Source organism: Xiphophorus couchianus, chromosome 7 (assembly GCF_001444195.1).
Source record: "Xiphophorus couchianus chromosome 7, X_couchianus-1.0, whole genome shotgun sequence".
In the NCBI taxonomy this organism is placed as follows: domain Eukaryota; kingdom Metazoa; phylum Chordata; class Actinopteri; order Cyprinodontiformes; family Poeciliidae; genus Xiphophorus; species Xiphophorus couchianus.
Genome location: NC_040234.1, coordinates 23541788 through 23554763, shown reverse-complemented (window position 1 = coordinate 23554763; position 12976 = coordinate 23541788).

Here is a 12976-nt window from a genome sequence, read left to right as displayed (position 1 = left end):
GCCAACTATCAATCCCAGCTAAGATGTGTCCTTCATTGGCAACAACGACATCAAGGTTAAGAAAGTCAGCGTTTAGCTTTAGCATTGTTGCTAAACAACCTAAAGGGTGTTTTTAAAAAATTAAATAAAATCTTCAAGACGCTGAAACGACCTCAAGCACAATTTAGTTTGACAGGACTTTACTTTGACAAAGTTCATATTCTATAAAAATAATTCACGTGTAGATTCTATTTAATGTGTGTAATCATGATATGCTAACAAAAATAAAGCAGTGCTTTTAAGAATTTATTTTTCACTGAACATTACATTTAAAGCAAACCTCTTTGATTAAGGGTTAAATATTATTAAAAGGTTAAAATTATTGCCCGTCAATATTTATTTATTTCTTTAATAGGACAAGCTCATTGGTTAAAAACTAGCTACACGTTAGCATTGGCCCTGGCATCTAATTGTTTTCTCTTACCGTTTTATTCAGTTTGTTCAACAGACAATATTAATAAAGCCATACAGTACATCTAAAGTACTGACCACCTTGAATGTTTTACCCTTTAATTTCTTTTACAAATCAATCACTTTCAATAAAATGTGACTTTTTAGACAAAAAGTCCCCTTTAAAGTTGAAGTAAAAACTGATTTGTAAAAATAAATGTTACTTTTTTGTCAATTTCCAACTCAAAGTTTTTTGGCAAATGTTTTTTTATCCAAATGTTTTTGGGGTTCTTTTTGTCTTTATTTGGGACATAATTTAAAAACAACTCAAGATTTAATTTGGCCCATTAACATTGATTTACAATTAAGTATAAATCACATCAGAGCTCAGTGATCTGGCTCTTTTCAACCGAACCAACACACTATAATTTAAACTGAACGTGCTAATTACAGAAGTGAGAGTTGATTTACTAGTAAATGTTGTGTTTTAGAAAATTAACTAAATGAAAAAAGGAAAGAAATCTGAGCATGGAGAGGAATTCCAAAGGGAACTGTGAATGAATGTTAAGCTCAATTATTTGCCTGTAAGGGTTTACCTTTTTCTGTCAGTATCTCTTGACTTAGAGAGGATTTCACACATAATTTGGATTTATTTTACTGCAATTAACTCTAAGAACATTTGCTTCATAAAGGTTCTGAAAGAAATCATTCAAAAACTAAGACCTAGAAAGTCTGACAATTACAGACACCAGAATTATGTAAAAAAAATCATAAAAAAAAACAAAACATCAGCATCAAAATTATTCTCACCTCATTGTGGGTGAGAGTAATCTGTACATCCTTTTGGAACCAGCTGGTATCCCTGTTCCGGTCTCTATTAACTAAGTCATTTCATCGCTGGCAGAGATTTGGCTTTTCTGCTCCAACAGTGGTTGGATCTGCCTGGAGGTCTCCTGAAGTAGGAGGGCTCTTGATTCTCAGTCAGTTCAGTGAAGGTCTTGATAGTTCCTGTCTTTGAATTTGTAATCAGCTAATACTGGCTTAATAATGCCTGAGAGAAGGAAAACAAACCAAACTTTGCTGGAACTTTTAACAAAGATTAGACAAAATCACTGACTGATCCAGTTGTACTAGGGCTTCTGGTTCTAGTTCTGATCAGGCCCGGTGGCATCGGTGCACATGGCCTGCTGACAGATTCAGCTGTGCCCCCTCTGGACTGGAAGCTGTTTGTTGTTTTTACCTCAGAGTGGCCAACTCTCTGTTATTCCTATATCGATTTGATACAGTAGGGGCTTCTGCCCTTCCCATATCTGTCACTTTTTTTAAATACGTTAACACATCGTAACCTCCTTTTCCGAGCCGCCTTTAAACGCAACATGAGTGCTAAGATGCTGGGTTTACACCTGTGTGGCAGTGAAGGAGACCTGCTGTTGATGTGCAGAGCTTCACAGGCTTCCGTTAGAATCATGGCAGCAATCCAGCAAAACGCAGAGAACTTTGCAAAGTTTTTTCCCAAACTAACTGACTGAGTTGAGCTGTTGGATGCAGGTAATGTTAGCTAAATGATGACTAGCTAATACCAATACAGCACCTTAAGCTTGTTAACAATTACAGGGAATGTTGTTGTCCATGTTCACAAGTGGGTAGTACTTGTTGCATTCACTTGAGTAACTTTTTTAGAAAAAAAAAAGTACTTATAAGAGTAGTTTTACTGCACTGTACCTTTTTCTTTTACTTGAGTAATTATTATTGCTACGTAGATTCATTTTTCCCCCCAAAATAAGCCGATGCCCCTGCTGAACTCGTCTGGAGCCGGCGCTGGTTCTGATACTTTTGGAGGGGCAGCACACGTCACAGCTTGATCAGAAAAAAAAGTGTGAAGTATTAACACTTATAAATAAACAAAATTTATTGACTGATTGTAACAAAAAGAAAGTGAACTGAGTCACAGTAGTTATGTTCCCATCTAATTGCCAGGCAAATGTTTCAAATGTCACACAAAAACAGGAAAACGTGATTTAGGCGTGTTTCCATCTACTGGTTTGGAGTGAATCAACCAGGCTTTGCACAGCATAACGTCGTCAAACATTGATGTTACCTATGGGTCTAATAAACAGGAAGTAGAGGTTGTAAACTAGCATAGATCCCAAACCTTAGTAATCTTCCCAATATCAACTAGCATTTTCCAAGTTTCATGCATCTGATAAGCCATAGTCCCACCAGTTGATGGGAAAACATGGCAAACTTCCTTCTTATCATAATCACTCATTTTTGAAAAAGCATACAACATTTTTTTTCTGAAATTAAGTAAGTTGTTTCTAATTCTGCCGATTCCACCAATCTTTTCTAATGCACAAAAAACCCCATTGAACCACAATTAGTTTCTTCTTTAGGTTCCTACAATTGTGGACATAATAATTCTGAGTAAATGCATTCTGACATGCATTTACTCGCTGTGTAGCCCAGCTATGACCAATCATACACCACAGGAAAAACATGTGTTGTCTATTTCTGTAAGTAAACAGAAATAGAATATATGTGGGTACATTTTTGTTGCTGATAACCATTTCTGCTCCAACCACTGAAAGCGAGAAAAAACTGTCATGACAAGAGACATCAAGATTTGTTGAAAGAACAAACAAGTCGCCATGCCAACTTTTTTTTGTCAAAGTTTTGCTTTTGTTGCCTTATTGTTGATTATACTGCAGGAATCATACTGGATGGTAACACTGTTAAGAGCAATGTGGAGGCTCTACAGTTACAACACCCCAAATATAGAGTGGCTTTCATGGCTGTGCTAAGTTAGTGTCCTAAGTTAATGCACCTACCTAGTAAACACTGTGAACACTTGAGATTCCCTCTAAACATTTTCATGACTGGCTATTTTACTAGTTCAAACACCAAATACACCAAAATATGTAAAAATGTGCATAGTGGAGACCGTCTTAGCAGCATTGAAGAAGTTAACATCGACAATCTTATTTATTGTCTTTAGATTTTCTAGATCGTGGAAATGAGGAAAAATTTGGGACAAAAAATATTTTACTTTAGTTTGAAAGTATGATGCTGGCCTTTTTCAAAATCACTGATGAAAGTAACCAAATGTTTGCCAAAGGTTCATTTCAGGTGGTTCAGATGCACTAACCAAAACGTTTCTTGCCACTGTCATATTGGCACCACAGATTAAAGTTACGTTCACATCTGCGCTGCTTAGTCTTTAATCCAACTCTAGTTCGTTGGCCTAGAACAGGAGTTGGCAACCCAAAATGTTGAAAGAGATATATGGGACCAGAAAAACAGAAAACAAATCTGTCTGGAGCCGCAAAAAATTAAAAGCCTTATATAAGGGTTATAATGAAGGCAAAACAGGCTTTAAGTGTTTATATTAGCCTTCTATCAAAATGAATAAGTGTATACATAATTAGTATTTATAATTCAATGTTTATTTTCCCTGCAGTGCGTTCTGGACGGAAAGATGCACCACGTGACTCTGTTGTACGATGATGCTTTAAGTTTACCTTCCGTTACAATATTAATGTATTATGTTTCGTTGCATTGATAAAATTAAAGAAATGCAATATCAGATTTTTGATGTCATTTTTATTAAGATCCACAGGGGAAGGGTCATATTTTTTTCTTTTGAAACTCAGAAAATCTGCTCTCAAATGCAGTTTGCATAACGATGATCACTCTTTGTAAATAATCACCGTAACGTGTGTGACCGAAAAAACAAAACGGAAGGTGCATAACATGCCCCTTATCTGGGCAACAAACGGAGTGCAATAAAATGAAACCTGCATTTATAAAATAAAACAGCAGATTTTTGAAAAGGTAAAGTATATCAAATTTAATTAATACAGTTTAAGTTTGATTTCTGTGCAAATGCCAAGCAAGTCAGTGCAATGGTAAAACATAGCTCTTCTCTTTTGACACGCAACCATCCTCAGACCTGAGCAACAAAATATTGCTAAGTGTCATTCTAAATATATACTGACAAAAATCACTAATCAATTTATAAAAACACCCACTTTGTTACTAAATATATTTGCCTATGGCAGGATTGTGTTCTTACGTGTTTCATGTGACTTCTGTTTACGGACATCAATGGACAGTTTCTCAACATCGAGCTTGTAAGATGTAACTTTAATCTTGATGCAGTAGCTAATGTAGCGCCTTCCCTGGAAATGTCTTTCCACATTACCGGATTTTTCAGACTATAAGTCGCTACTTTTTCCCAAAATTTTGAACCATGCGGCTTATATATGGACGTTTCCAGCTTTTTTCAAAAAAAAATTTGTAGGTGCAGCTTAGAGAAAGTACGGTACTATTTTTGTTATTCGACAACTTCTCGCTACATAGCAAACATTCAGGTAATCCTTCCTCACTGGCAATGAATGCAAATGATTTGGTCCAAGAATTGTAGAATCTCTCCTCGGCTATTTTCCCCTTTGCTCTCCATGGCCCACCACATACCAGTCAGTTTGTTTACAGCAGCCACCAGCCTGGCACCCCGCCCAGCTGAAAGAAATGTGTCACAGTTATGACGCAAATCTTCGTTGACAGAAATGTTGAAATTTAATATTTATTCTACACATTTTTATAGCATTGGAAAACATTAAGAATGATTGTGTCATGTTTGTCCTCCTACAGAAACCATATTAAAACAAAAATATATATTTCCCACCCCATCTTTTTCCATTCTCAAATGGGTTGCCGACCCCCGGCCTAGAAAGTCCGAACTACACCGCAGGGCACTCTGGGTAAATACAACCAAAAGAAACAGGTGAGTCTAGCGCTACAGAGTGAAATGGTTCATAGTCTTTTACTAAATAGAAAAGAGAAATCCTACAACCACTCAAATATAAAGCCACTCCATTTCTGTTTGTATTTCGTGAAGAGTTGCACACTTGTCTTCTTCAAATGTTTCTTGTTGCTTCCGTCAGTGGTTCTTGCTGCAGTGCCACTACTGGTGAGGAGGGATGCAGGTTTTTCAAAAGGTTTGGTCTGTTTGACAGTGCAGTGTAAAGGAGAAATACAGCAGCTGAATGTTGCAACTTTGGGCACCAATCAAACCTCGTCTACTGTACCATCAGGTGTGAAAACATCCTAAGGTTCCAGCTACCATAGATCATCGCCCTGACCAAGCCTTCTCGCAATGTGAATAATGAAGCTATAGTCCAGAAATTCATATGACTTGGCAGTTGTGTGGTTCTCACCAGTAACAGTCAGAGTAAAAGCCCAGGAAGAAGGAAGGAGTGTCTCTTTCTGACCTTTTTTTGTTGCACTTTCAGAGTATTACTCATGCGTCTGCACTTTTACCATTTACTGAGTGACACAGGTGTAAAAACCGAATAAATGTGAACAGATAAAAAAGGAAACACAAAATGCCACAGAAAAAAAATCTCCAGCAGTACCAGAATGGCTGTAGTATGTACAGCATGATAAGCTGTTGATACAGACAGATATTCCCAGAGTGCGCTCCACTCTAACAGACTTCTTTATATTACATGAACGCAGCTTTAGAGCACTTGAGAGGTCTAAGATGTTCAAAGAAAAACTGCCTCATCAGCAGGTTTTAGAAAATGGACAGTTGGGATATAACACAGACGGATCCCTCCACAGCTTGGGTGGTCCTGTTCTGGTGGGCTACATATTAATTACTTTTCTGCTCTAACAATGAGGTCGGTTTTAGGTTTTAGAGTGAAACACTTTATGCATGAATAAAAAGTCAAAATAGAGCCAAGGAGGAAGATATGAAACGTCCTCGTCGACTCGAACTGTTCCATTTTTACAATAACTGTCCCAGAAGTCCTCATCTTTGCCATTCTGATATCTAAATGTCATCTGATAGACTGCAAATGTTCTTTGTGAAGGAACACGTCAAAATGTCAGTCTGCAGTGAGAACCTTCCCTGTCAGCGCCCACGTATTGAAATGTGATTAATCCAGCAAGCTGGAAAAAAACAGGAACAAGATGTTACAGAGTCAGCTTGTGATAGAAATGACGTTTTTTAATCTCAAGTATGACAAAACTTTAAAAGGAGGAAAAGTGCTGGGTTTTCCCAAGATGTAGAAAACATTTTAGGTGACAGACTGACAGATTAAGCAATGTTTTTTCAAATCTTGACATGTATTCTTAATTTGATTTAGGTCTGAACTTTGACTAGACCAGGAGTCTACAACCTTTAGAATTGAAAAAGCCATTTTGTCCTCGGTCCAGCTAAATAAAAACTTGTTCAGAGCCGCAAATATTACATAATCTTTTTTTAAAAAAAAGATTATTATTTTTGATAAATATCTATTAAAGAAAATTAAAGTCCCCTCATTTTATATCTGTTTTTAGATTTTGTGATAAGGAACGACAACAATTTTGTAATAAAATAAATGGATCCATTTTCTTTTATGGGATATTGATATTTGAGGAAAATACTATGAAAAATTCTCTCTTATTTCTCTGAAGTTTATTTAGACACTTTAATGTCTGTAGGGGAGAGTGGGGTACTTTTCATATTTAGGATCACTGTATTAAGGCAACTGTAGTTTGGTTGCTGATTTATATATCTGCTTATATTTCAGGATATTGTGGGTTCCTTCAAATAATCAGAATGGGTGTAAACAGTACTGTTTTGATAATATAGGATGCACCAAAAAGTTATCTCATGGCTCAACATAATGGAAAACTAAAAAACAAAATCGATTTTACATGATACTGCCCCTTTAAGTGTTTGGCAGCCTCTAACAGTTTTCCTCCAGGATGACCCTGTGTTTAACTCCATCTATCTCCCATCACCTCTGACCAGTTCCTCAGCTCCCGCTGCAGAAGAGTATCTCCACAGCATGACGCTGCCACTTTTTCTTCCAGTGGAAAAGCTGTGCTCAGGGTGTTTATCATGCTTGGTGGGCAGATGTCATTTCTCCAAGTCAAATCTGAGTCTGTCAGGCTTTCAAGCACAACATGCAGCTTGGCAATAAGAGACCTAACCATGACGATAAAACCCAGGGTTAAACCCGAAGGTGCCTCGCTAATCCTGCTAATCTAAAACTGAAGTGACCTTTTCCTCTCAGCCCCAGCTGGGCTGCTGAGACACGGATGCACCAAACTTATATAGGCAAGAGGTGACGAAAAGGTAGAAAGACCAGAAACATTTAACCCATTGAATTTTGCTCCAAGAGTTTATGGGCACAAAAATTATTTATTTAATGTTGACACAACGACCAGATACATGTCAGACTGAATGACACTGATTATAGTGCAGAATGTCACAGCTTTTTAAAAAAAAATACTGTAGGGAAGCTGTCAGCCACTTGTCATCAAGGTTTTGCCATCAAAGACAAAGAGAAGATGAATGAACTGAAACCTCTTTGATTAACGCTAGGTGTAGCTGCACATATATTTTATCTAACCTGAAAACATTCAGATGGAAACTAGAGACAATTCCAGCAGCAGTGGTACTGCCTCGTGAAGCTATTTTGTATTTCAGGGCTTAAACCAAAGTATTTTACTGGAGAGGAAGTGGCTGGGGAGAGGGAAGTCTGGGCCTCCCTTCTGAAGCTGCCACCCCCGTGACCCGACCCCGGATAAAGCAGAAGAAAATGGATGGATGGATGGATGGATGGATGGATGGATTGTTTTTGTAATATAAAACTGAGTTTTTGTACAGAAGAAAGGTCAAAATGCATAAAAATGTATTAATTTTCCCAGATATCTGGTTATGTGTGGACTAGGCCATAGTTTTTCTCCTGTACGAAGCCCAACAAGCACAACTTTGGTCTGATCTAAGACATCTACTAAAAGTTTTGCGCTAAAGAGGGCATCTTAAGACGGCTGCGAACCGCTCCAGTGAGAGCTGCAGATGATGACCTGATGAAGCCAATAGGACAACATCATCCGCAAAAAGCAGAAATGCGAGCCTAAGGCCCCCAAAACGGATCCCCTCAACACCTTGACTGCGCCTAGAAATTCTGTCCATGGAACCATGAAAGTAATGAACAGAATTGTGACAAAGGGCAGCCCTGGCGGAGTCCAACTTTCACCGGAAACGAGCCCGACTTACTGCTGGCAATGCGGACCAGACTCTGACACCGGTCATACAGGGACCTAACAGTCCGTATCAAAGGGCCCGGTTCTCCCGGAGAACCCCCCACAGGGCTCCCCAAGGGACACGATTGAACGCCTTCTCCAAGTCCACAAAACACATGTAGACTGGTTGGGCGAACTCCCATGAACCTTCCAGGACCCTGCTGAGGGTGTAGAGCTGGTCCAGTGTTCCACGACCAGGACGGATACTACAATGCTCTTCCTGAATCCGAGGTTTGACTATCCAACGGACCCTCCTCTCCGGGACCCCTGAATAGACCTTGCCAGGGAGGCTTAAGAGTGTGACCCCTCTGTAATTGGAGCACATCCTCCGGCACCCCTTTTTGAACAGGGGGACCACCACCCCAGTCTGCCAATCCAGGGGAACTGTCCCCGATGTCCATGCAATATTGCAGAGTCGTGTCAGCCAACACAACCCTACAACATCGAGAGCCTTAAGGAACTCTGGGCGGATCTCACCTTGCCACCGAGGAGCTTTTTAACCACCTCGGCGACCTCGTCCCCAGAGATTGGAGAGCCCAACCCAGAGTCCCCAGGCTCAGTTTCCTCAATGGAAGGCATGTTGGTGGGATTGAGGAGGGCTTTGAAGTACTCTGCCCACCGGCCCACAACGTCTCGAGTGGGCTGGTGGGTCAGCAGCACACCATCCCCACCAAAAACAATTACTTACTAAAAACTCTGACCAAAGTGGACATTTGAAAAAACACTGGTTTTGTGATTGCGCGCATACATGTGAAAACAGAGATTTAGGGCCCTGCGCATAACAGCCTGTGACATAGTTATATTCATATAATACCCATTCGACATCATCTTGGTTTTTTTAAACTTTCTATTTGTGCAAGTTCATGTGGATGAAAACTTTTCTGAAACCAATTTCATGCGTATGATATTGTTTTTATTAAATTTTGTGGCGAAGATATTCATTTTTATGAAGACTTGACTACATTTGTATAAGGCCTCACACTACACAAAAAGTCCTTGGCTTTTGTTCAGAGGTTGATTTGCACATTTTGGACCAAAACATATTCTCTAGAACAGTGGTCCCCAACCTTTTTAGTCGCGCGGACCGGTCAGCCCTTCGCAATTTTGTTGTGGACCAGGGGGTGGGTTAAGGCTAACCCCCTCATTTTTTGCAGGGGTTACGTTCCAAAAATAACCCGCGATAGGCGAAATCCGCGAAGTAGGTACCTGTATTTTTTTACAATTATTATACAATAAAATACTCCATAATACATTGAAACCAAAGAACAAAACCTTTTTACAGGCCCAAACATTTGTTTAACAAATAAAAAGTACTGTATAAACATTTTTATTTTTTTTTACAAATAACTACTGTACTGTAAAATAATAATTTTAATATGAACTGAAAGCGGATTCCTGTGCCCGAATTGCGGAGATCAGCGCCGCCCCACCGCGACCTGAGTCATTGGATTGGAACGGGAGAAAATAAAAAATGATTATGAAAAAAAACAAAACAAAGTACAGTAGCACAAATAGTGACTCACGTGTATTTCACTGCTCTTTTGACTGAGCCGCTGCAGCCTGACTCCGCTCTGTAGAATTTTTTTCTTCTAAAGCCCGCGGTGCAGGTGTGTTTTTTCGAGAGAAGAACATAGTTATGGGTAGTTGTTGTCGCTCTTTTTTCTTCTGGGCAAAAAGATTCCTATAAACCGACATGCCACCATCGATTATGTTAAATTTGGCAAGCTGTTTTACGTATGTGTACATATTAAACCGCAACGTTGTTGACACACAGGTAGAGAAGAAGCAGAGAGACTGTTTAGCCAATCAGAATGCAGAACACAATGCACGATGCAAATCCGTGAAGCAGCGAGACCGTGAAAGGTGGACTGCGAAATAGCGAAACTCCGATGTTGTTTTGTTACTCATTCTGCTGCAAGTTGGCTCAATTTTGACGCGTAAGACGTAACCGGTAAAATCTGGTTTAGGATTTTCAAAATAAAAGATCCGGAAGTAGTTCATTATTTCTTGCGCGGCCCGGTACCAATTGGTCCGCGGACCGGTGGTTGGGGACCACTGCTCTAGAACACATAAACCGTCTCCTTCCTGAGTGATGTGATGGTTTTTGATGTGATAAACATTCTCATTAGAAAGAGAGGAAAAAATGGTGCTTGTGTATTTTTATTCTATGTATGTAAACTTTTGGTTTGACCTGTAACACAATTGACATTCTGTGGCCTAACACAAGTATTGCTATTTATAGATGCTCTGTATCCAGTCTAAGGAAACAGATTGACACCTGTGGCTGTAACATGGAAAATGTGGATAAAAACTAAACTGGGTCTTTTAAATGTTATTTAAGTGTGAATTGTTAAGTCTTTATTTATAAAGCAAAGAATAATTACAGGGGATAGTATAGCATAGCACAATTACCGGAGAGCTACAGTTGGAAAAACTGTCATAATAAACAGGACATCTTCTATTGTCTTTTCTTAGAAATCCACAATGAATATTGTTGCACTGCCAGTGGAGCATGGAGTGTATCTTTGAGTAAAATTGCTCAGACTGCGATGTATTTGCTCAGTGATGCCTCAGCAGCACTTACTCCTCTCACAGCCTGGAGGAACATAGTCAAGTCTGAGATGCTTTTAACGGTTACCCAGCGACTTGGCTCCGGTTGTGTTGGTATTAGAAACATCTACAGAGAGTAATGTATTATTATTTCAGCCTCCCAGGTGGAAATGAGCAATAGAGGCTGCTGAGAGCTTCAAACTATTGGGGGAAAAAGGTGAATGGTTGTCGAGAAGAGACCTAACTGCATTAACTTCCCAATAAGACCTAAAGGGAAGTTTTACTCATCTCTTCAGGCATTGAGATTTCAATTTCTAGGTGACTGACGTTCCTGAAATTTTAAAATTTTTAATAAAACTTTTTTCAGAGTAGTGTGATGATACTGAAGTCACTGCAACATTTTGTTTCACAATTTTGTCCCTACAGTGACATCAGGAAGCCCAGTCATACAAGTCTCCGTTTTCGCCACGAGAGAGAAAATGAGACTAAACCACGACTATTTGATCAGATGAAACTTTTCAGTCAAGCTATTTCTCAGTGTCACATTTCTTTATGTCTGATGTGTGGGGTTGGCGGGTGCAGCAGGGCCTCATCTATCATCATCAAGTCAAGCTAGCGGGGCTCTCCTGACCACTGAGCGGAGGATCTCAGGAGACTGATGCCTCAGAGGAACATCTGTCAATCAAAAGGCTGGTGGAGGCCTTGCTGCATTTCCATCTTTAATGAACCACAAAAAGCTCATGAATCTTACACACCATCCCGGCGCTGGGATGGGCATGTCAACAAGTGCCACCCTGTTGTGTGGAAGGGAAAACAGCCTCCTCACCTGGAAAATCACAGCTTGTGGTTTACTCTCTAGGCTTCTCCGTATAGCAAAAATCCAGTATCAGTGACAGTAACGCTAACAGCTAGTCAGAAAAAGGTCAAACTTTTCAACTTTATTTATAAAGTGTATTTGAAAAAAAGAGCTTAAGTGATGTACAGTACCAAAATGGATCAAACCAAGACATACTTAGAAATAATAAGTAAAAAAATACATTAAAGCCAGAATAAAACATCCTACAAAGACTGTAGTAAAATAAAAACAGAAACGACAACAAACCAACAAATACTGTGTCTAAAGCCACTGAAAACAAGAGAAGAAAGGACCCAGGACTAGTTGAACATGTTGGCCTAAATATTGGACCATTACACGTCATTTACCCAGAATGCATTGCAGCGTGAACAACATGGCGACATTCCTGTGAAAATATTTTATTAAAATTTATAAAAACTAAATAACCTACAGTATTATTACTGTATTTTGTTTTTACATCTACAATAAATATTTCCCAAATAAAGTCTCCCTAGCTGTGGGGGCAGTGCACCAAAAACCACTGAAGAACAAATTGAGCAGAACTTCCTTCTAGGGCTGAAACGATTCCTCGAGTGATTCGAATACCTGGATTATTAAAATTCCTTGAGGAAAATTTATCTGCCTTGAAGTTTCGTTAAGTTATATTTTATTATTTAATGCACCGTGTTCCAGCCGGGTTATTACTTGCGTTGCACAGCGCTCTCACTTCCATCTGAGTTGTTAACGAAAGCTAAGTGTTAGCAGCATAACGTCCAGTTTTCAAGTTCAGCTTGGGAAGATTTTATTGATTCATGATAATGGCGTGATGCCTGGAGTACGGCAGCCTTTCTCCTCCTGGAGCTGCTGCCTGGTGGCTGGTTCAGAGCGAACGGTGGGGAAGAGAGCTGCAGATGTATTTATACAGGTGAGCGGATAGACTGAACACTGCGGGCGGCTGAGCATAAGATAATTAACGTGAGTGTAGCTTTACGGACGAACAGGAAAATGTATTTCATATCATCCTGGTCTCAACAAATGGGTGGCGGAGCTCATCATGGCGGCACGTAGCTGGTAGACGAGTTT